We start from the raw sequence: 25122 nt of genomic DNA, 5'->3' as shown, positions 1-25122 counted from the left end.
GGCAACTACGGTCTCAAAGTCGTGATTCCTCCAAGTCTGAAAAGCATCATGGACGATGGAAGGATGAAACCACCTGCAAACTGTTCTGGCACTCCGGGGGAGAAGAAATGACTACTTTACCACCTTCTCAGTAAGAGAAGGGACATAATTTTGGATGGAAACCCAGCTTCCCATCAGGATTCAATTACAGCTGAGTGATTAAGCAAATTGGAGCAAACTCCATTTGGCAATATGTCTAGTAGAGGGGCAGTCTGCACACATGGATTGAGGGCTCATTTGGTGTACACTGGGGGAACGTATTCATGGAGTTTCATGATTGCAGAATTGAGATGCTCATCCCCTCTTACATGCAATTGCCCGCAGGTGAGCAAAATTAAACACCTCAACAGAAGAGAGAGATTGGCTATTAACATGGTAATGGGAATAAACCTGTTCATAAAACTAAAATGTAAAAACAAAAGAAAATTGGAAAACAGAGAAAGAGAAATAAACATGCTGCTTTGATCAACGGTTCTTGGAAGGCTTGAATTGTACCTGCTGGAAAGACAATCCATCCCCTATTTGCCTCAGATCCATAAGAGAATGTGGCAGGTTTAAAAATTCACTTATATTGTAAGTAGATGACTTCAACATAAACATTGAAGCTATACCAAGTGTGTCACAAGTGTGTCACTGTGAGACAATAATCATGGTCCCAAGTACTTACCCGTAAAATATGGAATTGTGCACTGCACACAGACACACACATACCTGGTATTTGAATATCAGTTAGCCTATTTCTCAGTAATGGTGATAATTCAGCACACTACATTCTCCTCTGACACATGGAAAAACTAATCAGAATTTGATGGTGCCCGTTGGTACTGCAACTGACAAATTAATTCACACTTCTGTGGGGAGTAAACATGTAGGGAGAACTGGAAAGTTTCATTGTAAATGTGGCAATTGAAGAGCCATGACAGATAGGACAACTCCATTCATAGCACCTCAGCTTTGTCTGAGAATGTCCCCTGTCAAAGGCTTGAGAGTGAAACATACAAGAGAGATACATACAAGCCACTGAAGTAATGAAAAGAACTTCAGAGTCCCAGAAATCAATCTGCTTCTTGATTCAGAGCTGAAAACTGGTCAGTTTTCTGTCTACGCATGGTAGCTAGCAATCTTTAACAGCAAGAGGACTCTCAGAAATCAGACCACAGATGCTTTCCAATAAAACACTTTTCTTTCCCAAATGATTATGAATGTTTTTCAATCTAATAAGCAGATACAACAGGCTTTAAAAGCGATTTAAAGCCTGGAAATCAGTCCAGAGAGAGTTGATACACAATAAAATTCTATTGATGATTCTATTATTTAGATACGCCAATTCAATTTAGCAAGTATTTATTGAGACTCTATATAAGAAAGCTCAATTTATTTTTCAAAGAAGTAATACATGTAAGCGGTAGAAGAAGCCTTAGAATACCCTCATCCAATTCCCCATTACACATGGAGAAACAGAGATCCAAAGAGTTTAACAGAGATAATATTAATCATAGTTGAAGTATGGTGTCTTATGAGTTCTATCTACTTGTTGATGCTAGTCTAAGTACTTCTTGTCTATTAATACATTCAATGATTATACTGCCTTATGAGTCAGGAGAAAACAGAGGCATTCTGAAGTTAAGTAACTCACCTCAAATCACAAATTGAATGGCAGAGTAGTACCAAGGTTTTCATCTTTCAATACTTTAAGTTAAATGACAAGATAGTGATCTGTTCTCACATATGCCACAGATTAAGAGGAGAAGAGGACACATATTATAAAAAGAGATAAAGATGCATATAACATGCCTTGTTAGAAGAATCATCAAGGTTTCATAAAAGAAATTCAATTTCAGATGGGATGTTTCATGCCTGTGAAAGGAAGGATGCTTAATGGAGGGAAGAGAGGGGTCAATTTTGAAAGATCAAGGTCATTGTGAATAAGATTGTCCAACCCTCCAGTATCAGTGTGTTTTTATGCTGCCAACATAAACATACCCGAGACTGGGTAATTTATAAAGAAAAATAACTTCAATGGACTCACAGTTCCACATGGCTGGGGAGGCCTCACAATCATGGCAGAAGGCAAAAAGCACATCTTACATGGCAGCACACGAGAGAAAAAATGAGAACCAAGCAAAATGGGTTTCTCCTTATAAAACCATCAGCTCTCCTGAGACTATTCACCACCATGAGAATAGTATGGGGGAAACTGCCCCCATGATTCAATTATCTCCCACCAGGTCCCTCCCACAACATGTGGGAATTGTGGGAGCTACAATTCAAGAGGAGATTTGGGCGGGGACACAGTAATCCATATCACTTCCATTTTCCCTCCTGTCTTTGCTGATAGATTCTTGGTTTAAGGGTGGCGAGGTAACCAGTAGCATGTAACAGCTCATCACTAATCACAGTCAAAAGGGGTCAAGTATGTTGCCCAATCTCCCAGCCTCTTTTCAAGTAAAATTAATCACATGACCCACAAAACAGGCAGAAATTTTCGGGAATCAGCTCTGGGAAAAGTTTTACTTTCTTGGCAAAAATATAAAGAGAAAAACTGGCATGACTTTTCAGCTAACCTTGTATGTATTATGATGTCTGCACTATTACTGTCCTCTTGGCACCACTAGGCCACAGCAAAAGGATGAAAATCAACTCCTTAAAACTGGTAAACCAGAAAAAGAGAGAGAACCAGAGTCCCTGATGTCCTGCATCATTGAGCAGAATAAATACTGTTAGCACCCACCTACTTCCTGATAGGGGAGAAAATGAAACACCTTTTTGTGTCAGCTCACCGCAAACAGTTTTCCTTATTTCCAACTGAACATAGTTCTAAATGATCTTTGCCCCCAAACATTCCAAGCTTAGTATAGAAGAGAAAATTCCTGAATATTAAAAAAAAAAAGTCAAGAAAATTACAAAGCTAAAGAGTCCCAAGGAATCACTCCTGCAGTGAGGATGCTGGGAAGATGGTGTGACCGGCACCTGAATTAATTTGTGGACAAGACTGTTAGTGAGAGAGGGAGACAGTGGAACAGTGTAAATAGCCACAAGGAAACTGGAAACAGCACCTGGGGCTGGGGAGAGGTGGACAAAGATTTTGGTGATATAGGCATAGTTACTGGAAGCCTGAGAGTTAACAGTTCAGGGTTCTTGATCTTTCTTAGCCTCTAACTCTATGCATGATCTTTGACACATCCATACCTCTTCTGGATTGCCAAGGGAGAGAGATGAAATAAAATTGCCAGGAAGCAAGGACAGATGAACACCACAAGAAACTATTTAGCAGCCAGAATGTAGAGAGCATTCTGGGGAGCATGGAGAGATAAGCACAGTTTCAGTAAAGTATAATAAAGAGCAGAGGTTATGAGGGTGGGGTTGGGGTGGAAGTACACAAGACTTCCTAAGACAAACCACAGGAAACTGAACACTTAGACAAGAAATTCTCTGTTCCCTGCCAGCGAGGACCACACCTCTCATTCTGAGCAGAACACATATGCTATCTGCACATGCTAATGAGAAATGAATTCATCATATCTTTTGGCCAAGAAATGTTGGACAGCAAGTCTCTATAAAATGTGTTCAGGAATTTTATGCTTTTGTCTCAGGCAGTATTTTGCCTGAGAAACATTTGCATTATACTTTGGGACATGTTGAGGTTTAAAGAAATCTTGGACACAGCGATATGTATGTTAGCTGACTTAACCTTAGAATCTAAGAACTAAAAGAACACTTAGAAGAGCCCTTCCATTTTACAGATGGTGAATTGTTCCAGAAAGGGAACTCAGGAACAGAGCTGAGGCTGCAATTAAGTTTTATTGATTTCTTATGTCATACTCCTTTACTTTGTGATGACACTTTGTGAGTTACTTTATTTGCCATTTTTAGATTCATGTATTCATTTAAAAATATTATTAGGCAACTTTCATATTTCAGGCACTCTTTTAATTGCTATGAGGGGGTATATAAATTAACATAAAATACAAACATCTCACTCTCACAGGGATATACACCAATAAGACAATTTTTTCTTTTTAATTCTCTTTCAAGACTATAATGCCCTCTGCAAATGATCTGAGCTTAGGTGACAAAAAAGATCCCAATAAGAAACATGACATTCTTTTCAACAGCTGCTATCTTGGCAGGTCAAGAGTGGGTTAATCAAGTTTGTGCCCCAATGCAGGAAGTCTGTGGAAAGCAAGCTGTTTCTCTCCCTGAACAATAACTAAAAATTGGTTGATTTTTTACACTCACTGGTTTTCCCTGTGGCTTGAACAGCCTTGGCAGTCAGAATCAATTGTCACTGGTCTCCAAGCAGGTTCTCTCTAGGAATGTCCCACTATGTATCCCTGGACAATAAAGAGGAGGTCAATTCATGAGGTTAAAACAGGGCAGTTATTCACAAATGACTGTTTTCATTTATTCAGTCTCACCAGATGTACGTGAAGAAAAAGAATCAGGCATTTTTATCATTCATTTTAAGTCATGAATATTAGGGGATAATGGGATACCTTGTTCATGTGGGATCCATCCAGAGAACTTCAAATCAGTGGGAGTTTAGAGCAAGTATATATGTACACTATTTCATCACATTCTAAGACAGTGGTTCTAAGGATATTATCAGATCTTTATGAAATTTCTAGTAATCTGTGTGTACATTTCTTATAGCACTATACTACAGTAGTTTTAAAAATTATGTACCACTACTTTCCATTAATCATTTAGTAAGTACTTCTGTCATTTTTCATTGCTTCCTTCGCTAAAGTCTTATCTCTCCCTAGTAATAACTGCTTTTATTGGTTCCAAAGCATTTTTGATGTCTCCATTCTTATTTGAACACAGCCACGTAATATCAGAGATGGACAGAAGTGGGGTATGGGTCCACTTTACAGGTGAGATGACTGGAGCTTGGAACATAGATTTGTCCAATGTTACATACCTAAGGGCAGGACCAGGGCAAAAATTGAGAAACTTGACCCTCAGCCTAGAGCTATGTTCCTACCAGTTCTTATAAATTCTGATAGGATTTTCTTCACTTCCTACCCCTCACTCTTTCCTGAATCACATTCCTATCAATGAGCCAATAAAACAGAGTAAATGGAAAGCTGGTAACTCCCGTGTGGTCTTCTAGGCTATCAAAATCATCTAAATGATAAAAAAAAAAAAAATTGTTAACTCTTTTGTAATAGTATCTTTTCATTTGGCAAATCCGTGCCAGATATTTTACCTCAACTCATCCCGACAAACAAATACATCTCCCTTTGTATATCCTTAAAGGAGAAGGATTGAGTCTTTATCCTGTCAATAGGAATGGTCTTAACATAGATTCAGATCTCTAGGCTTGTTACATATAGTACATGTAATGTTTAAACACACAGAATCTAACTTTGTAAAGAAATATAAAGAAAACATTACTGTCATATGATTATACTATCAATTTGGATAACTGCTTGCCTGCCACATTCGATATCAAAATTAGAGCTGTAAAACATGATTAGTCTTCATTGAATTAGGGACCTCTGCATGCATGCTAAAGGATACATTTAGCTTTAAGAATTGTGTTTTCTTCAGCATCTTTAGCTGCATCTCTTTTTCCTCTTACCTTTAGTGTCTCTGCTAAGATAATATTAGTCCCACAGCAAACTATTACCTCTCTTAAGACTTGAAACAGTACATGTATGAATAAGGGCATTTTTTAAAAAAAATTGAGATTTATCCTTGTTAAGTAAACCTTGCTATTTATCAGTATGCATGTCCCAAACCAAATAAGTGGAAACAAATAAATCCAGCTTTTAGTGGCTTAAAAAATGTATCACTCTCATCATTTTTCAGAAAGTCCAGAGAAAATTATTCCCCTTCTTACTGAGGAGTGAAATATTTAAGACTTTTATCAGATATGCTGCTGCTTCTTCTTTTTTTTTTTTCCTATGAGATAAAGAAAATAAGAGAAAGAAAAAGGGGGAGAGAGAACAGGATTCTTGCTCTATTGCCTGGGCTGGAATGCAATCTAAAAATAGGTATTAAAAACCTCTTTTATGCCGATAATTGTACTTAACAACGGAGACAGGAAGGAATAAGGGAAGAAAATAACAAACAAATAGCCAACCAATATTTCATTTAAGTCTGTGAAATACTATGCAAATGCTGAAGAATGATTTACTTCCAATTATGTGGTCACTTTCAAAATAGGTGTAATGTGATACTGAGAAAAATGTATGTTCTGTGGACCTGGGGTGGACAATTCTATAAATATTCACTAAGTTTACTTATTCCAGGTCTAAGTTCAAATCATAGATGTCCCTATTAATTTTCTATGTCGTTGATCCATCGAATATTAACAATGTGGTGTCAAAATCTCCCGCTATTATTGTGCGGGAGGCCAGGTCTCTTTACAAGTCATTAAGAACTTCTCTTATGTGTCTGGGTGCTCCTGTATTGGGTGCATATATATTTATAATCATTAACTCCTGTTGTTGCATTGATCCTTTTACCATTATGTAATGTCTTTCTTTGTTTCTTTTAGTCTTTGTTACTATTAAAGTCTATTTTGTAAAAGACGAAAGTTACAGCTCTCATTTTTTTTTTTTTTTTTTTTTTTGCTCTCCATTTAATTGGTGAATCTTCCTCCATCCCTTTGTTTTGAGTCTTTGTATGTCGTTGCCTGTGAAATAGATCTGGATACAGTGTACCAATGGGTTTTGTCTTTTTATTCAATTTACCTGTCTGTGTCTTTGATTGGGGCATTTAATCCATTTAAATTTAGAATTAATATTTAATATTTATGAGTTCAATATTGTCATTTAATACTAGCTGGCTATTTTGCCCATTAGTTGATGTAGATTCTTCATTATACAGATATGCTTCTTAAGCATAACAGGTAAACAAAGATGCTAGTTAACATCACAGTCTTCATCTCTGTGATCAAAGCAGATGGCTTTGGGTAAATGCTTCCCAAGTCCCAGAAGATTGATTGAGTTGTTAGCAGTAGAGGGCAAAGAGTTCATTGAGTTTTCTAAGCGTATGAGATAGAACAAGACATTTGAAGCCGATTTCTCCATCTTCCAATTTACTGGCCTTCTCTTGAAGTCTTGCTCATTGTCTTTCTGTTTCCTTCAGAAAATTCCAATAGAAGTCAAGCCACAAAATGGGCTACCAAGCTTAATAATCCAATACTTAGGTTCTTAGGTCACATCTGAGAGCATGAAAGACTTTTTCTGCACTAAATATCTCCAGATGATTTTAGTATACTTATTTGCAAAATAGATGTGAGCTTACTGGCAGAATCATTCTGAAAATAGCTTTATGTATCTATAGTATCAACCATGCTAGTTTGGAGGGGGAGCAATTTTTCTGTCCAGGAATCAGGAAACAAAGTAAATTACCCAAAACGGTGCCTGATAAAGCCAAAGTCCTATTTAAGATGATGCTAACTGTTCATACTAAACCAATGTAACATTTTTTGTCACGGTTTGCAAATATATTTGTCTTTTGTGGCATATTCAATGTTACTGTGTTTTGATAATATAAATGAAAAATTTTTCATTCTCTAAAACAGAGTATACTCAAAAGAGAAATAAAATCATATCTTTAATGACCTCAATATAAATTTGATCAACCATTTTTGATAGTCTTGAAAGAAGAGAGGAAGAGACATGCATGCAGATATCCTTAAATTCTAGAAAGAGACACAAGTGATTGAATAAAACATGACCAGTTTTTAAGGTTTTATGTTTGGGGTCACAAAAAGAATTCAAAAAGAAAGAATAAGAGAGGATGAGACTATTTTCACCTCTGTCATCGCATATTCAAAGGGTTATTGAAATTTAGTAAATGAAATAAAAATTAATGAGAAGGCTATGTTCTATGCATAAAGATGAAACCAGTGCTTTTGAAGCAGCTGAATCTACAAATCATCTGCTCATGATAAACAGCATTTCACATTAGCATCAAAGCAAAAGCCCACAAGAAAAGAACATGAGAGGTGAATGTTTGTGGATATCATATAATTTCTCTTCAGAGTATAACAAGTCAGAAATTACATGAACCTCAGGTTTACCAACTGGCCCGACAAACACCAAATTACATTTTGAAATGTAATTACTCAAAACCATATGTTAAATGTTTAATGAAAAATATTAACAAAAACATGTAATCTTGTACCAATGAATATGAGTTTTAATTTAGGTTGCACTAAGCAATCATCTTTATGATTATCAGTTTTGAGCATTAAGCTAGCTCTAGCAAATTTCCTTCCCACAAGGGGAAAGTACAGGTTTCTTCTCATTCAGATATCTTAATTAGAGACCAGAATCATAGCTGGGTTGCTACCTATCTGACAATGCTGTAAGTTAAAGAAATCAAAGGAATGCACATAGTCATCCAGATTTAAAGTGATTTGCTATATTCCTATGCGGTGTGTGGACTCAGCCCATATTATCTGCCAATATTGCCCCATGAACTTGAGCTCAAAAGCTCTATTCACCCACACTAAAATCACCTTGGGCTTCAGAAACTAAGAGATAAATTAGAAGGAAAAACATTCATAAATAAATATAATAAGTAGAAGGGTGGAAAGGCATAAAGAACCAAGAACTTTCTTTTCCTCTCAGACCAAGGTTAGAGCAGACTTACCAATAGACAATTGGCATCACAGTGCAACCAAGAGAGCAAACAACTATTTGGAAGGTAGAGACTTCCTAGAATGCACACAGTCTGGCCTGGCCCTCAGGGAATAGTGGAGTTTATATGGATGTTGAGAGTATATGCACACTGTAACATACAACATTTTATCCCCAGTCTGGAGTTCCTCTATAACCTGTATGTTTTTGGACAACCACCCTTTACACTTTAGGGCTCTTGGAAGAGAAGGCATACTAATAATATTTATGGGAAGTTTACTAGGTACTAGGTCCTATTTGATTGTCACGTATGATCTTCATTCAATAAAACACACAATAACACTACAGGTTTGATTGTAGACACACTGGGATGGGGGTGATTGGAATGATCAGGCAATAAGAGGTTCACTCTCTTTAGGGGGTTTTCAAAAGAAACAACTAAAATCCATCTGCCCTTTATCTTAATCATATGATAACAATTCAAAACAACGTCAGGGGAAAAATACTATTCTTCTAAAAATCTTTTGTTGTTCTAAGTTAGGAGTCAGCAATCTTCTTCTGTGAAGTGCCAGATAGTGAATATTTGAGAGTTTGCAGGCTGTATGGTCTCTTTCACAGCTACTGAGCTCTGTTGCAGCCCAAATCAGCCAACTGCCCTTGACAACACAGAAGCAAATGATCATTTCAAAAAAACTAAATTTACAATGATAAGCAGCTGGACAAATGTAACCTGCTGGTCAAACTTTGCTTATTTCTAATATAAATTCTAAACAACTGCTGCAGTGACTATTAAGTTGTAGTGATATATGCATAAGCTTCAAATTAGCATCATTTTTATTGCTTATCCCTTAATAAGCACTATATTATATAGGTAAGCGAACTCAGAGAACTCCAAAATGTTTAATTTCATAATTATTATTGAAAACAATTTTGTAATATAGAGGAGAGAGTTGTTATAAAGTGATTTTAGTTCATAGAATGCCCCTAAGTAAACAATAGTTTTGTTTTATAAATGGACATAGGAAAGTAAAAAATGATTTGCCCAAGACCAACCAGTAGATAAATTAAGCCTAATTTCAAAACTAGGTTTAATAATAAAACAAAAATATGTAATTCCCTCAGGTTAAACAACAGCCATGGCTTGGAGTAAACCTGAGTCAGAGAATGAAAATTTAGCCTTAAGCGTCTTACACAGGGCTCTATTGAATGTTGATTAAATCTACATTGCGATAAAGAGGCAAGATGAATTTATAATTCATCCTGTCTAGAATTCCTAAACTATTAATAGATCCCTCGATTCAAAGCAGATGACATATTTTATACCATTAATTATCTGATATTCTGTTGAAGTTTTGAATTGATCTATTTATCTTGATTGTTAGTACTGACTGTACTAGTGTGCAGATCCAAGAAAGCTCAACACACACACACACACACACACTAGTGAGCATGCACACACCACACACTCCTAACTCCTAAAGCCAAACACTCTGATACTACACATGTATCTGTGATTGAGTATTGTCATTTCTACTTAGCTAACTAAATCTGAAAACTTAGTATGTTTCTCTCAATTTCCTTCAAAGCTTATTTTTCTATCACAATTTAATTGAGTTATTAGGTTACAATAGAGGCAAATTAAGATTCTTGATGATGTTCTTCTCTCTTGGTAAAGATACTGACACTGCCGTTCCAGTTATATTTGAACTGTCACTTTGTAAAGTTATGGACAGCACTTTTAATTAAAACACCTAATCTTCTGAGTTAGTTTGATTTATATGTTGTTTGAATCACCTTTCAAATAAAATTGGATTTATTAGAATTTTAAAATAAAATATCATGCCAGAAACCCCATTTATTTTCTTTTTACAAACCTGCTTAAGTGTTTTATGTATGTTAATAATTCTTCTTTGTGAATTTTTTAACTGCCTGTAAAGTCCATGTGTAGAACTTTAAAAAATTTTTCAATGATTTGGCTCAAGTAGGTAATAATTGTGTAGTGATTTTTCTGAAAGCATATTCTTGATAAAAGCATTTTCTGCTAAATAATGCCTCCAAAGTCTTTAAATTAAACTCCTTTTTTATTCAGTCAAATTCCTCTCCAAATCTTTCTCCTTGCTTTGCATTGAACAGAAAATCTTAACTTACAATTCTTCCAGTTGTTTAGAGTCTATTTCAAAGCAGTTTTTCATATCCATTAAATCAACATTCCCATGAGAGGTCTTATCTTTTTATGCTATTTATTTGTTTGCACAAAACTTTGGTGCTTGCAGTAATCATAATAGTAACAGGAACCTCATCAAAACTTTGAGTGAGCATTTAGGGTGTGTCAGGCTTTGCATCAGCTATTTTACATGCATTATCTAATTTAAATTCACAAAAATGTTTATGAGTTGAAACTACTCTTGCCTTCATTTTAAGGATGAGAAAACCCAAGCACAAAGAGGTTAAACACCTTTCTCACTGAGTCACACAGCTAGGAAGTGTCCAGTGTCAGCATTCTAACCTAGACTGTCTGACTCTAGACCCATGGTCTTCACCATTCCCTATAACGCAGAACTTCGAAATTAATGTTAGAGAGATTAAAATGGAGGTCATGTAACTAGCAAGCAGTAGACTCACAATGTGAAAGTAGGTTTCCCAATAAATCAAGCAGAACTGAAATAGAAGAGTAATCTGATCTGCCAAAAATTAAAGTTACTTAATATTAGGTTCAATGATAAAAACTTAGTCCTAATTCTCAAAGCCTAGGGCTCCACTGTTGATTAATCCTTGGAGAGAATGGAAAGAATAAATGTAAGTTTCTCTGGTCCACATATTCCAAATGAGTTTGCCCCTTATGGGAGATCTTAATAAAGGGTACTATGATCAAACACATTTGGGGAACATCCCACAGTATATCTTACTGTTGATGTTTCATAATACATCTTTAATATATTAAACATTTTGAGAAGCACTGCCAAAAAGACACAATCTTAATTAGGTCTAATCAACATTATCTACATTTATTAAGTCACAGATCCTTTTTGTGGTAGGCAGAATAATGGCACCCTAATGATACCCAAGCCTTACTCCTCAGAATGTATAAGTGTGTTATCTTACATGACAAGGGGGAAATAAGGTTGCAAATGAAATTAAGGTGGCTAATCAGCCGACTTTGACATGGGAGAGTATTCTGGATTATCTAGTAATGACAAGGGTCATTACAAGTGAAAGAAGAAAGCAAGAGGGTCAGAATCAGAGAGACAGATTTCAAGATGCTGTACCGCCAGCTTTGTGACTAGACAAGAGCCATGGGCCAAGGCATAGCAGCAGTCTCTACAATGTGGAAAATAATTTTCAAGAGTTTCCAGGAGAAATGCATCCCCACCAACATGTTGATTTTAGACCACTGAGAAATGTTTTAGACTTTTGACCTCCAGTACAGTAAGATAATGTATCTGTATTATTTAAAGCCATTGATTGTTAAGTTAGTCTGTTATTTCAAGATACATCTTGAAAGTTTGGAGAACATGAAATTCTCGTGTTTTAACATGGCACTTCTGAGATTGTAATAAGCATAGGAATTATGTAGATACATTTTTAGAGTACAGACTCTGATTCCTTAGGACTGGTGTGGAGCCTGAAATTCATATTTCTAACAACCTCTTAGAAGATGCTGATGCTGCTGGTCTGATGTTTACATTTAGCATGACAAAATTTAAAGGAAATATTTTTAAAAATCTGCTTTCTTAGGAAAACTTTAGTGAAAGGAATCCCATGAAGTTACAAAAGGAAAATGGTTAGCTGCAGATAAATGATCATTGAAATAGATTATTAAATACTGTCCCATCTGTCAATGTGACACAGATAAATTTCTAGGGAAAAGGGGATAGAAAAAAAATTCACAACTTATTGAGATCTTCCATCTCTAACATTTTAGACACAATCTCCCTCACTAACAAGACAGAAGATATATGAAACACAAATGGAGGTTTTATGAAATATTCTCAATGTAATTACAAAGTCATATAAAATACCTGTTCTAGCACTGCAAAAAAAAATAGATTTATATGGAATAAAATGCAAGATTGAAAAAAGAAACTAGAAATTTCTGCCTTGTTTTCTCTTTCAAATGATATTTTAAAATACACTTTATTTCCTATGTGTCATACTTATTTTAGAAATACCCAAGTGCATGGAACCAGAAAGCCTCATCAATTATCTTATTTCTTACCTGCTTGGAAAAGGAGAAAGAACTTAAGAAAACTTGAGAGTGTCAAAGAGAACCATTCCTGACTACCTCTGCCAGCACAAAAAAGAACAGACACTTTTTGCTCTTTCTCTTTTCAGAGTAAATTTAGTGTCCGTGAAAGGTGCCAAGTTAAAATCCCTAGAAACACATGCATTTCTCCTAACCTGAAAGTCTGGGGATGATGATAAAAGTTTTTTCATATACCTGCTCAGGCCCACAGGAGAGCATGTTTCTCCACCATTTTTACTTATCTAGTCTTTATAGAAGGAGATACAAATTACAGACTAAGCCATTAGCAAGTTATCAATTGAAAGCACTTTGAGGATTAACTCAAAATATATCATTTTGTGCCTCAAGAAACTTTTGTTTAAACCAGATCACTCATATATAGTGCTGTAGAATTTTACAAAGCACTTTATGATTGTAAACACTTACTGCAAACATTTGTCTGAGCTTCTACTATGTGCCAGCACTACTGGGCTTTGTATCAAGCGCTGTATATGTTCAATGATATTTACTTCCCATGACAGCTTACAAAATAGGTATTATTCTGGTTTCAGTCTTGCAGATGCATGAGCTAAAGGGCAAAGTCATCACATACACTGCATATGTTGCCTAGGGTTACACAGCTAATAAGTAGAGAAGCTAGGATTTGAATCACAACCCTGGTTCCAGAACTTGCCCTAAAAATTTTATGACACATTTCTCATGATAATTTTAATAAGCTGAAAACTGCATTTACCAAATGAGAAAACTGTTACCCGGGAACGTGATATGCCAAATATCATGCAAAATGTATGACAAGAAGTCACATTTTTAACTCAGCTGTACTGTTTTCAGAGACCAAGGACTTTCCAATTGGTCCTGGTATTCCAGCTCAACATGCTACCTTTTACTGAGTTTTGTGAATATAGATACATTAAACTTTGCCCCAAATAATAAAGAAGGGGTAAGGCCTTCTTACGACTAATGAGGATATGGAATGCTAAATATCCCTTGCTTTTCAAGTAAGCAGTAATTTCACTTTAATTTTAACAAAGTAAATATTGCTGTTTCTGATGTATCCAGACCTTGGAAATAACACTGGCTAGAAAGATTCTCCTGTGGTCACCAGTCTCCCTTCCTGACACCCAGCACACATGGCAAGATTTTGTAAGGAATGGCACAGGCTGTTTTCAAAACCAGGAAATATCTGAATATGACCATAGCAGGGAAAATCTTCACCAAAACTGAACTGGCATTTCAGAATAGCAGTTCTTTTGGTTTCAATTGCTTTAAGTCTCTCTTTCTCACACACACAAACATAAACACATACACACACCCGCAAGTACACACACCAAATAGATATGAATCCTTGAAAAGCATGCAATGCATGGAAGCAGAATTCAGCTGTGTCTTATGGAATTAGAGCTGAGAAGGCATGAAGGTCTCAGGTAGCTCCTCACTGACGACTTTTTTATTGCAGGGCTGTTTGGTCTCTTACCTCTGCTTACTTATACACATCTATTGAATTCTATTATCCACAGAGAACTTCCTCTGCTTACTCATGCATTCTGTTTCCTCATAACCTTAGTTCGCCTGCATCTGCTGGTGGATGTCATGCCAACTCTCAGAGCCAACTCCATGGCTAACTGGCTCAGGGTCTCATCTGCTCCATATGGTTTGGTCAAATGTCCAGTCTTCATGCAATCCAACCACATTCTTTTCAATAGCTATTGGTATCTGGACTTTCTATAGTTGGAATTATGGATGAAGTGAGAGGAGATGTAAGGCGTGCAGTCATGCCAAAATGACTTTATTCCCACCATGGTAAAATGCATCCATGTATGTTCATATCTTTATTATGTAAAATAGAGAGAGATTTGCTTAGATTTTAAGACTTTCAGAGAGTAAGATTTTGATACCTCTACTTAACAAACCACTCCAGTATTTGGTGAACATCAACACATCCCTTATGTCAACTGTGAGTAAATCTGTATTATACTGCTTTCTTATCTATGTTGAAAACCTAAAGCATTATTTTATATTTTATTTAATATTCACACTAAAGTGGATATTAGAGTCATAAATTCTCAAGGTTGAAAAGGAATTACAGAAATCATCTATATAGGACCTGTCACTGTTTTCCCCTGAGAATAAAGCAGTAAGATTTCAATAACATTGAAATTTATAATCTCCAACCTACCGAAAAGCTAAATAATGATTGTGTCTGATGTTTCTTCTCTGCTTTCGAATTACTTAGCTTGTATCTAACCTTTCAGTGAAGACCTGAGAATTCTCTGTATTCCAAGCACAGTGTTAGAACTCAGGTCTTTTCTCTTAATGTTGTTGCAAATTCAGTTCTATTCTTGATCATGGTTCTTAACATAATTTCTGAACTTGCTCATATGCTTCTTTTGACAGTGAGTACCTGATTCCAAGAATCACATCTTATGCATGATAATTTCCTTAACACAAAGTAAATACCAAGTATAAACAGGTGCTCAATATGTATTTTTTAGAACAATGAATAAATAAATCAATTTAAACATCTATCAATTAAATAATGAATGAATAAGTTTAAAAAAAGAAAATGTATAAGAAAGGAAACAAGATGGTCTTTGCTCTTAAGAATAACAAGATGAATTAATTAAACAATGACATCTTTTTTAAAATGCATGTATAATTCTTAGTTATTAATTTAAAAACATGTTTTATTTCATTTATCTGAGCAGTGATCTGCTCACATGAAACAGATTCTAAAGTTTGGGTTTTCTTAAGCCTTTATTTTTATATGCATTAAGTTTAACAATGATATAACTAAACTCAAGGACAAAATAAAACTTAGGACCCAATGCTAATGCTTAATAAATTAAGATTTTTGAGTTCAGAAATAGCTTCAAGGCATCTTCTATTAAACATGTCTTTATAGTTTTGAGTATATCTTAGATATAGTCTTCATGAATCTTATCACTGCTAAGAGTGTTTTTATTATGCTAACTAAATCAAACTCCCCATAAAATAGAAGATATGCTACTGCAGACTTAAAATAAGAATTAATATAATATTCAACAGTGATTGGAAGGCAAATATTGAAAAGACAGCATATTAATTCAGTATTTGTCCTCAGCAATGTATGACTTTGGAATTCTTAACATCTTAAAAATTATCAATTATTACTTAGTCTCACAGTGGCCTGAGGAAGAAATATATTCAAAATATAAATAGGTACCACAAACATCTTCCTTAGCTAATAGCTATGAAAAATGTTAAACACTTCCATAGTACACTTTTCTGTTTATTTTTCCTTTGTCTTCACCTTACTCTCTAACTTCCCTTTCCATTTTAACATACCATAATCCAAAAACAACCTGTACAAACACAGACAATGCAATAAAATATTCACAATGTATAGGAATAACTATTTCTTCTTAATATATAGTGGTAGCTCCAAATAACTAGATTCATATCATCTGAACCTGTACCCCATGCCACTTCTGATTGTTTCAAAATGGACATCTTGATAGAGTTTGGCCATTAAAAGACAGTCCCCCTTTATGAAATAATAAGGATAAAATTGATTTTTCAAAAATTGTCTTACTTTGTTAAAAAATTTATTAATCTTATATTAGCCCATATATTTTCATGTTTTTAGAAGATTTTTTGGTCCATGAAATTCAACAGTCTAGGAATAACATCCAGTTTAGTTGGAAGGATAAAGCTTTCCCTTTGTGGGAAAGCAATCTGAGGTTAAAATTGGACTCCAGGGTAAAGTAGATATAAAGCATCAGAGATGAGTTCCCAAGTATTTCCAAATTCTTCCATGCTGAAACCATTTAAACAGTGGCTATGTGCATTAGTTTGGTCATGTGATGGATAGAATACTTCCTTTGACTGGACTACCTACCAATTATAACATTGCCTTTAATTGGTTCAAAACAAATAACCCTCAATGCAGTATCTGACTGTAAGGTGGAAAACACTTGCACTTTCACAACAAATCAATTTTTGTTAAGCAAAACGATAGTAATAGTAACTAATATGTCTTACTGGCATGTGGTCATAATACAACTAATATGTCTTATTGTACAACATGCAACCCCACCACGAAAAGAAAAGAAAAGTAAAGAGAAGAAAGGAAAGAGGGAGGGAGGGAAGGAAGGAAGGAAGGAAGGAAGGAAGGAAGGAAGGAAGGAAGGAGAAAGAAAGGAAGGAAAAAAGGAGGGAAAGAAGAAAAAAAGAAGCAAGCAAAAAAAATAAACAGGAGTTGCCGATCCCTAAACGCTAAGGCTGTATTTCAGTTAGGTGAAAACATGAGTTAGTAATCATTAATTCTTGGTTTGGGATGGTCTGAGGAAAACCCACAAAGAGCTTCACATTAGGATTTTAAAAGTACATCCCTTATTTTTTATATTAGTCATTGACACCACAACCATTTTCATCTAAGATTATTATGAAGCATGCCACAGTAGTAAATCCTAGGCAAGAAATGAAATTAAACTAAAGAATATTTCCTGGTTTGTACCTTACATTGTACCTAGGGTTGGGGAGACCGCCATGCAATGCTTCTTCAGGTGGCTACTGCATATCTTGGCAGGGTACCAAGGGATAAGGAAAACAAATTAGCCTTTTTCAATTAACTAGATTGGGGATGGAACTTATGATTTTGGAATACTAAAATTTTAAGCTTATTCATTTGCTCTTAGATCAATGTTTCTACATTTAAAGGACAATCATATATAGATATAGATATATTTCATTTATAAAATAGTGATTAAGATTTTTGATTCCTTCTCCAGCATTCACTTTACCCTAGTAACAAGTTAAAAACTTAAAAAAAAAAAAAAAAAAGAAAGAAATACCAACAACTCTTTTTAGATTCATAGAAAAGTAACGTCATGGGACAAACTGCTACCCCCTAACATGGGGGGACCAACAAGTGAATACAGAGAATCACTGCTTACCAGAATGAAAACTCATGAGCTCAACCTTCCAAGGGAATCAATGCTGGGGTAGGAAAACCTGAACTGTAATTAATGAATTGCTGGAATGGCAATGTGGATAAATCTGAGAGATAAACACTCAGGGGGACCTTGCCATCTACTCACAGAGCCCCTACTTTTGTGGGTTTTACCTCCTGGAGCTCTATTTGGTTTTTACAGTAAACATATGTGAGAAAAATCCCCTCATGTCTCCATCCAGAAGTGGGAGAAAGGAACCATTTGGAAATACCCCCAGAGCATTCTGTTACACTTAAATCTGTTCTCAGAGTAAACTAGCTAACCAGAACCTAACTTGCTTGGGTTTTATTAGAACCTAACTAACCTGGGGGAAGGAAAATCCCCAACTACCACCAACTCTAAGAAATACCCAACTGTAGCTCATACTAGTTATATTCTTCCTAACGAGGAAGGACAGAAGATGATAGAAGCACATGTGAAGTTCACATTGCAGAGGCACAGGCTTACTGAACAACTGAGACATAATCATAGGAATATAAAATTCTTTCCCTTTCCTCACACCATACCAAAATATTAGTAGTAAAGGCCTACTTACAGCTGTTTCTCTTACCAGGTACATCTTGCCTGGCTATCAGGAGAAATAATTATAAGAACATTGAAAAACAAACAACACAGTCTGAAGACACAGAGTGACTATCAGCACCAGACTCAGGTATTTCATTGATGTTGGAATTATTGAAGCAGGAATTTAAAACTGCTGTAATTAACTAAAGGTGCTAATGGATAAGGTAGACAGCATATAAGAACAGATGGATAATGTAAATAGAGAGATGGGAATTTTGAGAAGTTTTGTTAAAGCTAGAGATCAAAAATACTATATAGATATGAAAAATGCCTTTGATGGGATCACTAGTAGACCTGAAGTGGCTAAGGAAAGAGTCTTTGAGTGTCAGCGTATCTCAATAGAGACTTCCAAAACAGGAATGCAAACAGAAAAAGACTGAAAAGAGAAAAACAGAATATCCAGGAATGACAGGAAAACAACAAAAGGTATGATATACACATAATGCAAATACCAGAAGAAGAAGAAAGAGAAACAAGAACACAAGAAATATTTGAAACAATGTATAATTATTGAGAATTTCCTCAATTTAATATCAGACACAAAACCACAGATTCGGGAAGCTTGAACACCAACCAGAATAAATGACAATGCAAAACAACAAAAACCTATAACTAAACATATTATTTTTAAACTACAAAAGAATTTTAAAAAAAGAATAAAAAATGAAAGAATCCTTGGGGGAAAAACACCTTACATTTAGAGAAATCATAAGAATTGCAGACAATCTCTCCTCAGAAACTGTATAAGCAAGAAGAGCATGGAGTTAAATACTTAATTTGTTGAGACAAAAACAAAAATAAAACATCTACCATCAACCTAGAATTTTATAATGTATCAAATTACTCTTCAAAAGCGTAGGACAAATGAAGAATTTCTCAGATAAAAACAAACTGAGGGAATTTATGGCCAGTAGGCCTGCCTTGTAAGAAATGTTAAAAGTTCTTTTAGAGAGAAGAAAGGTGATACAGGTCAGAAACTCAGATCTAATTGAAGAACAAAAGAGCACTGGAGAAGGACTAAGTGAAAGTAAAATAAAAACTTTTGGCCGTGCGCAGGGGCTCATGCCTATAATCCCAGCACTTTGGGAGGCTGAGGCAGGCAGATCACAAGGTCTGGAGATGGAGACAATCCTGGGTAACATGGTGAAATCTCGTCTCTACTAAAAGCACAAAAAGTTAGCTGGGTGTGGTGACACACACCTGTAGTCTCAACTACTCGGGAGGCTGAGGCAGGAGAATCGTGTGAACCAGGGAGATGGAGTTTGCAATGAGTTGAGATTGTGCCACTGCCCTCCAGCCTAGGTAACAGAGTGAGACTCTGTCTCAAAAAATATATATATACAAAACTTTTATTTTTCATATTCTTTATTGATATAAAAGATGACAGTTCAAAATAATAACAACAAGGTATTCAAATATTTATCTATGCTAGTGTATAAGTTAAATGAATGACCACAATGATACAACAAACTAGAAGAAGGGATTAGAATTATTTTGATACTATGAGGTACTTGCACTACCTCTGAAGAGATATTGATAGTAATAGCGTTATTTGAAAATCAACTTGGATTAGTTGAAAATCTATTTTGAAAATTCTAGGGCAATAACTAACGCAAGTAGAAGGCAAAAAATAATATAATCAGTATACTAAGAAAGAAAACGGAATCATATAAAGTCTTCAATTAAAGCCACAAAAGACAGAAAAAATAGAAGACAAAAATAGGAATAAAAAAAACAAGGACAACAAATAAAAACAGTGGCAAGTATGGTAGCAATTACTCCAACTATATCAATATTCACTTTAGACATCAATGGTCTAAGTGTACCAACTAAAAGCCAGAGGTTATTAGAATGGATGAAAAAGGAGCTTCAACTATATGGTATCCACACACACGCACACACACTCCAGTTTAAAGACTCATATAGATTAAAAAGTACATGAAGAAAGATATACCATACTAACATTAATCAAAAGAAAAGAAGTCACTATATTAATTTCAGACAGAAAAGACTTCAGAGGAAGGAAAGCTATATTTTATGATAAAGGAATCAGCTCTCCATATAGACATAACAATCCTTATGTACCAAATAACAAAGTATCAATCTATGTGAGGCAAAAATTGACAAATCAAGGAAAGACAGGTAAATTCACAATTATAGTTGAAGATCTCAACAGCTGTCTATTAGAAATGGAGAGATCTAGCAGGCAGAAAATTAGTAAGGACATAGTTGAACTCAACAATGCTATCAGTCAGCTAAATAGAATAGACATCTGTGAACTACTTCATTTATTAGTAGCAAAATATACATTCTTCTTAATAACATTCTCTTCAGAATTTTATTTTATTTTAAAACATCATACAGTGTCTGCTTTTAGACCACAATAGAATCAAACTTGAAATCAGTAACAAAAATAGCTGGAAAATACCAACATGCATGGATATCATATAACACGCTTCTAAATAGCACACGGATCAAAGGATAAATCCCAGGAGAAAATTAAAAATATTTAGACATGAAATGAAATATTTTGAAATGAAAATTAAAACACAACTTATCAAAATCTGTGAGACGAAGCTAACTCAGTACATAAAGGAACGTTAACAGCATTTAATGCGTATATTTAAAAAATAAAAATCTAAAAGCAATTATCTAAAATTTTATCCTAGGAAAGTAGAAAAAAAGAGGCAATTAATTCCAAAGTACATAGAGGAAGAGAAATAATAAAAATTACAGCAGAAATCAATGAAATTGAAAACATATCATTAATAGAGAAAAGTCAACAACAAAACCAAGAGCTGGTTCTTTAAAAACACAAACAAAATTAATTAGCCTGTAATTGGGCTTAAAAAAAAAAAAGACAAAGAACACAAATTGCTAGTATTAGAAATGAAAAGGAACACATTACTACAAATCCCAAGAACATTAAAATAACAGTAAAGAAATTTTATGAACAACTCTGTGCCTACAGATTTGATAATATAAGGGGAATGTACCAATTCCTTGAAAGACACAATATGCCAAAACTCCCACAAGAAGAAATGGATAATTTGAATATGTATATATTAAGGAAATCGAAGCAATAATTAATAGCCTTACAAAATAGAAAACACCAAGCCTAGATGGGTTTACCAGTGATGTGTAATTTTCTGTAAACAATCACCCGAAACATGTATTCCTGTTTCCCGTGTATTCCATGTTCTAACTCATGACAAATACTTAGCACTGACTCATAGGGAGGTTACATTAAACACTTTATTTATAGAGAAAAGATCACTAAATTGAGTGTTAGAAGCCTCAGTTTCTTTTGTGGAAAATGAACACGCATATTCTTTGGCCTGAATTGCATGGCAGGTGAGAGTCCAAAGAGATAATGTATACTACAAAATAAGGCTGTAAAAAGGTCAAGGAATATGACGTAAAGAAGGGGAGGGGATATGAAGGGAGAGAGGAAAAACATGTACTAGAAGGACCAAAAAGATAGCAACTGAGAAATAAGATGAAGTTGAAAAGTAAAAGTATAATTGTATTTTAACTACACAGAAATGAATTATTTTTCAATAAAATATGTGTATGATTTAAAGCTCCCTGATAGGCCTTCTTCCTCCATGAATCTGTCACAATATTTCAGATTTCTGTTTCCTTAATTCTTTCAGATTGGGCTTGGAAAGACCCTGTTAAAACAGAAACATGGATCTTGGAGAAAGGGCGCACTAAGCAGTTACCAGCTGTCAAGAGTGCAACACAAATGTGTTGATAGATTGAATAGTCACTCAGCTGAGAAGGCCTAGCTTGAGAAAACAGGAAGCAGTTCTCTTAAGTTGCTTTTGTTTTGTATTTTGCCTTTTTTTCCTATAATTGTTTTTAATCCAAAGGTACCGTAGACTGAGGACCCTTTAGGCTAATGAAGAGTTTTAGGGATTTTATGGAACTTTAAAATGCATAAGAATTAGCTAGGGACCTTGTTAAAATCCAGGTTCTGATCCAGTGAGTCTGGAGTAGGACCTGAGATTCTGCATTTCTAACAAGTTCCAGGTTATATAACAAGGCAGCTTAACTTCAAAATGCATTTTAAAACATTTTTTCCTCTTTCTGCTGGGTTTCAAGATATAACCTTGAGGCAAACTGCAGAAGCCTTTATTCTTAGGCTAAAAATAGACCTCACATCCCTCCCTTTCTTACCATACATACTCCCTTCACATTTATTTAACTGTATGCTAGTATCTAATTCTGTTTTGTCTTAGAAGTTTCAGGGGCTAATCTTGAGACAGACAGCCAAGTCTAGAGATGCAGCTGCAAAATTCCAGAGATTACTTCAAGGCATCTAGTTAACAAGTAGGCTATTGTGGAAATGACACCAGTCCAAGATCCAGGTCGACTGGGACGAAAATAGCTACCAGAACACACATTGTGTTCAGTCCGACTCTCGTATACCTTTCTCATCAAGTTTTTCCTTTTTAAACCACTGCCTTCCCCTCCAAAACCAAAGCGACAACCATTGTGGAAGACAGTGTGGCGATTTCTAAAGGATCTAGAAATAGAAATTCCATTTGACCCAGCAATCCCATTACTGAGTATATACCCAGAGAACTATAAATCATTCTACTATAAAGACACATGCACACGTATGTTCATTGCAGCCCTGTGTACACAATAGCAAAGACTTGGAACCAACCCAAATGCCCATCAAGGATAGACTGGACAAAGAAAATGTGGTACATATACACTGTGGAATACTACGCAGCCATAAAAAACAATGAGTTTCTGTCCTTTGTAGGGACTTGGATGGGTCTGGAAACCATCATTCTCAGCAAACTGACACAAGAACAGAAAGCCAAACACCATATGTTCTCACTCATAGGTGGGTGTTGAACAATGAGAACACCGACTCAGGGAGAGGAGCATCACATACTGGGGACAGTTGGGAGTTGGGTAGGGGAGAGACAGCGGAGGGTGGGGGTGGGAGGGATAACATGGGGAGAAATGCCAGATATAGTATGCATCTAAAGTAAAATAAATAAATTAAAAAATTTATATCAAGAACAACAAAAAATAGAGAAATTGACCATTTCCCCTTCCCTCCTTTTGGTTGACAAAGTCATTTTCTTTCTGCTAGATCTCGCTCTTGTTACTGGGCCATGCAAGTGGCCAGCATCCACACCTGAGTTTGTTTACAGTTACGCTAAAGCTGCTGGTCTTCAAACTACATGGATAAGAATATGTAACTGGGACAGGAAGCCATTTTTAAAGCCAATCTAAGGCATCATGGAAAAGATTCCTGTATAGTAAGAAGCAACATAATACATTGACTAGTGAGAAAAATAATAACAATTCAAAGAGAAGGGGGAGATGCTGAAAAATCTATACATTTAAGGTGAATGCTTAACAACAAAATGTTTATCCACTATTCAATACTTATGGCCCATCATCAATACCAAATGCTAAAGATACTATGGTAATACCAAAGACAGAAAATCTTTTTCTTAATGAAGTTACAGTCTAGCTAGACTCTAGTGGAGCACTAGTCAGTATCAAAACCATCAAACACACAAGTGGAAACATAATTATGATAAGTGCACAGATCAGAGGTCCCTGATGTGATTAAAAAAAAACCGTAAAGAGAACGCAGATGTGCTTCAAAAAAGAAATGACAACATGCTAATAAAGCATTGGTTCTCAAAGTGTGGTTTCCCAGATCAGCAGCATCAGCATCCCATGAGAACATCTTAGAAATGTAAATGCTATGGTCTTTCTCCAACATCTACTGAGTCAGAAACTCTGTGCATGGGACCTAGCAATAGGTGTATAAACAAGCCTTCCATGTGACTCTATGATACACACTAAAGTTTGAGAAATACTAATCTAAAGAAAGTGTAGGAGTTGAAACACAAAAGATTAGGGGAGAGGGAAAGTTAGAATGAGGTGAAAAGCTCTTGCTAGTTAAGAAAACAGCAGGAGTGAAAATGCCAGTAGGGAAAGGTGGAGCTGCAGGAGGTCTCAGAGTCACGGAGTGAGGGAAATATAAAAGATGAAAATAACACCAGAAAGCCTTCAAAATTACAGGAGCCAAATGGCAGTCCAGAGACTGGATTTGCTCCTAGTCCTGTCTTTCTTAGCCAGCAGAAAAATAAACTATAATTTGAATGATGAGAAGGAGCAGAATCTTCATGCATTTACATCACCTGCCTGGCACCCTAAGGCCGTTGGTTTTGCAGCCTTTGCTGAATCATCAGGGGAGAAGTAGCTGGGAAGTAGTACACAGCCCTTTAGAGCAGTAGTTCTTACCGTTGGCTGCATATTAGAATCACCTGGGGAGCTCTGAAAAATTAAGATGCAGGAAACCAACCCAGAGCAATTAAACAAGCTCTCTAGGGTGGGGTTCAGGCATCAGAATTTTTAAACCTGTTCAGGCGATTCCAATGTGTAGCCAGGGTTGCTCGAGCACCGCTCAGTTTGGAAAATAAGAGATAGTGAGGTCATAGTTCTGGTAGAATTTCTCCAATGTTTCAGGCAGGAAAGAATAAGAGAGTGACCATTTTGGCTTTCTTGTTTAATTTCTTCTGTTCACATTGGAAAGGGTATCTGTTAAATTATGTATTTGTTTTCATGAGCATAATGAATTATGGATTCCTACCATATGATGGTAGGGGAAAACAATGTGCTTTGATTGAAAACCATGTCT

General features: G+C 35.6%; 1 protein-coding gene across 3 annotated transcripts in view; it reads right to left on the bottom strand.

The window, feature by feature from the left end:
• GRM7 (glutamate metabotropic receptor 7) overlaps positions 1-25122 on the bottom strand; it is an 874508-nt gene that overhangs the window by 462794 nt on the left and 386592 nt on the right. The window lies entirely within an intron of this gene.

The sequence above is a fragment of the Aotus nancymaae genome, unplaced genomic scaffold (assembly GCF_030222135.1).
Source record: "Aotus nancymaae isolate 86718 unplaced genomic scaffold, 86718_ANA_hifiasm-v0.15.2.pri h1tg000046l, whole genome shotgun sequence".
Classification (NCBI taxonomy): domain Eukaryota; kingdom Metazoa; phylum Chordata; class Mammalia; order Primates; family Aotidae; genus Aotus; species Aotus nancymaae.
Note: the sequence above shows the minus strand (reverse complement) of the source record. Positions and strands in the feature narration are given on the sequence as shown.